We start from the raw sequence: 4,108 nt of genomic DNA, 5'->3' as shown, positions 1-4,108 counted from the left end.
GCACTGCTGCCATATATTAATCACTCCCTATTCTACTAAAAACTTGTATTGCTACCTACTGCCCATCCCCATAGAGAACTGATGCCATTCTAATATCATTTTTGCCCACCCTCTCTCCCCTTTTGAGAGGGAAGTCAACGTTTCCCCTCTCCCACCCCACACCATTCACACTTTCTGGTCTCACAAGCTGCTGTATTATCTTGCTGAGCCCCAGTTTCCTCACAAGTGAAATGGGGATCATAAGACACACCTGCCTTATCACAGGACAATTGATTAAAAGATTGAAGATAATTTTTTAAAGATTTAAAAAATTTTTAGAAGAAGGGAGAGGAAGAGAGAGAGAGAGAAACATTTATATGAGAGTGACACATTGATCAGCTGCCTCCTGCACACCCCTTACAGGGGATTGAGCCTGCAACCCAGGCATGTGCCCTGACCGGGAATTGAACAAGCAAACTTTTGGTGCATGGGATGATGCCCAAGCAACTGAACCACACTAGCCATGGTAAGATTTAGCTATAATTTAAATGATAAATATAAATCTGCAAAAATTCTAATAAACAAATAATAATTTATTAATACTTTAAATCAAATATAAAGATAAAATAACATCTTTAGTATGCCTGCATTCATAATTTTAGGAAGATTTGAGTTTTAATTATGTCTTACATCAAATACCTCCCATGGTATTATATGGTTTTAATGGAGTATGTATACAAATAGTACCAACAGTGCCCTTTGAAAAGGATTCTGAGTGGACAAAGATTTCCTGGTGGCAGGGGAACCACCAGCATGCACACTGACATATGTGCACACAGCATGCACACTTACTAGTTCTGTGACATATGAATCTCTTCACAGGTAAGAAATGTAACGCCTTTGCCCAAGGTAATCTCCAGCCAGAATTTACAGCCCTTCTTACAGCTAGTGTTATCTTTTTCTGCCAGTCTGAGCCACTTGAAAATAAAACACGACTTTGAGCACAGAGTGATCACCCCCAGTGGAAACTTGCAAATGATATCAACATCCACAAAGCAGCTGGGCAGAAGGGCTCTTTTTTAATTGCTTTTCATGGTGGATTGGGGAATTATCATCTGCTGGACAGACACTATGTGCCTGACTTTGCAAATGATATTTGATTTACTGTTCATAACAATTCTATAAGGAATGTACAATTATCCCATTTTTAGGCAAGACATGATTAAGTATCTTAGTATCATTCCCAAAGTCATGTGGAGGCCCAGAATCAAACCCAGGTCAGGCAGTTTTCCCCACTATATTAATAGTGGCTCCTTGGGGGAACAATTCCCAGGACCTTCTTTATAGAAAAGTTACTGAAAACCATGGAATAAATACCTTTAAAAAATAATATGAAAATTAAAAATGTTCACAAAAACATTTCCAGTCAATTATTGGATTTTTTGATGTTCTGGATTAATATGAGATTGGCCTTTTACTAATTTATTTTCTTTCCTTCTGTCGGCCACAAGCTGGAGCTACTGTATAAAAGCCAGTCACTTAGTTCAAGGTGTAATTCTGGAATATAAAGCTAGACTGCCTTAGTCCTCAAACAGCTTGGGATAAACTCTGGAGAATTAAAGATTGAGAAATGCAGTGTCATAGAGAGCTAAATAATTGGACTTGGCCACTTACTAGCTCTGTGATTCTTGGGGAATAGAGATAGTAGCACCAATCTTCTGGGATCATTGCAGTGAGGATTATGCTAAGAGCTTAGTTCAGAGTCCACCACATAGCATATATTCCATATGTAGTTATTATTCTCCCTGGTAGTTATTATTATTAATTTTATCATCAGCATCACAGCCCAATGATGCTCAACTCATTGTAGTTGCAATTCATATTATTACCCATCTTTGTATATTCACACATCATCAAGCATGTAGAAAATGCTACTTGACTCCCCATGACTCAGTGTATGATTTGGGGGTAGATGGTCTGGATGCTGTATAGTTAAGGGATTATTATGCTGTGATGAAGAGGTGAAAAAGAGAGAGTAGGACGTGAAGACTAGAATCCTTCTGCTGAGCTTGAAAATGACCAGAGCATTCTCTGTTTTAGAGATTAGGATCATGCCTTAACAGTGAGCACATTTGTTATGTCAATTATTACTCAATAAGGCTACAACCCCAGTAAGTGGCAAGGTTCAGAGAAAAACAAAATTTCTCTTGAGTGAGATGTCCTAGCTCACCGGGAGATAGCTTCAATGTGGTAGGTGGTAAGACAGCACCCACATGTGGGGTCATTCTGAATGGAAGTCAAAGGATAGGAAGCTGCTGAAGGTGTTTCTGAGGTTGTCTGGGTTTTCTGGGGCAACAGCAGTGTTTTTCAACATGTGTTCTGTGGGCTTCTTGTTTCCTTTGGATTAACTTTCTATGGTCAAATAAGAATGGGGATAGATAGAACTGTACACCTGAAACCTACATAATTTTATTAACCAAAGTCACCCCAATAAATTGAATAAAAAAAGAATAGGAAATATACCATGCTATATTCTTTTCCCACTATAGGGAGTAACAATGCCTATGAGTACTGTTAAGGCTTTGAAAAATGCTGAGAGAATCAACCCTTCTATGTATGCTAGATCCTAAGTGAGTCCCTCATTTCCCCATGAAAATTCAATAAAGAAGATTTTGGGGAGTATATGTAAGTAAATGTTGGAGATGAGTGAATAGTAACATGTCTACTTATAATATTCAATTTATGAATTTAGATGAACATAGGTATTCATAATGGCATAGAAACTATGTATTTAGAAATCAGCTCCAATTTCACAAGCTGTTCCCCCCACTCACACTTTTCTCAGTATGAAGATGGCCTTTTGAGTCATCTGACAGTTCTCAGTTCTCTAGAGCAGTTATCTTCTCACTTTTGTGAGGCACAGAGCTTTTTGAATGTGCATGATCTCCCGCAGTGATTTTTATCCCCAGTTTCAAGTATCCATTTGTATAACACAAGGTATAACTGCAGGTATATATTTGTGATTGTTATACTATATTAAATTATCTTTAACAGATGTTTTCTTAAGACGATTAAAATCGAGAGGTTGTAATTCCAGGAATAACTACTAATTCCTCTTCAATTTCCTTGTCTTCTATGACTTCAATGATTTTTGTCAGGTAACCTCTACAAATTAGACACTCCAACTGGCATTGCTTCAGTTAATGTCTCTATCCTAAATAGTATGGTGCTGTTTAAAATAAAACCATGACAAAAGAGTCCAGTAATATGAAAGACTATGTGAGAACTGAAATATACAACAATTCTTTCTTTTCTAAGGAGTAACTTGGAAAATGATTGACTCACACATATATTTGTCTATCCATGTGCATGCTGAAATACCAATTTATGATCTTGGAAACACTCTTTTGGCAACAGTAGACTAGTGCGTAGCAGTTGCCATCAGGATTTTTTGGTGGGAATAGGCTGCTGGCAAGTGCTACAGGTGATTGGGACTATAGTCAAAAATTTTTAGTTATAACCCTATTGACTTCTTTGTCACTTTACTTTGGTTCTCCCTCAAAATTTAGTCAAGCTTTTTTAAAAGTCATGACTGAATTACTCCCATCCCTTGAGACACACAGCCCAGAGTATTAAGTGACAATGGACACTTCCTTGAGGTTGGAATGACAGTGGGGTTGGCAGTAAGACCACAGAAGAGCCCCCAGGGGAAAGTAAAGGACTGGGAATACAGACTTGGCCCCTCTTATTCTGTCATCCCTCTCAGAAGCTGAGCACTGACTACACATTGCAATCTCCCTGGAGGCTTAAAAACTGCATGATGCCATCTGAAAACAAGTCAGAATCTCTGGGAGGGGACTCCAGTCACTAGTGATTTACGAAGTCTTCCCTAGGGTTGAAAGGGTCAAAACCTCTCACAATGCTGTTAATCCCCTATGTCATTCCCCTGAAAATCTGAAGAGTGGTGACCTTTTGGAAGCTAGGAGTTGGATCTGAACTAAGTAAGAATCTGTATAATGTGTTCTGTTACTTTATGTATCTCTTCTTAACCCCCATGTCACTCCTAACATTCCCATTACAGAGTTAGACACAGAAAGCCCCGGCATAGCTGGGATGAAGAAGCTGCATG

The sequence above is a fragment of the Myotis davidii genome, unplaced genomic scaffold (genome assembly GCF_000327345.1).
Source record: "Myotis davidii unplaced genomic scaffold, ASM32734v1 scaffold330, whole genome shotgun sequence".
NCBI classification, from domain to species: Eukaryota; Metazoa; Chordata; class Mammalia; order Chiroptera; family Vespertilionidae; genus Myotis; species Myotis davidii.
This window is presented reverse-complemented; position numbering follows the sequence as displayed.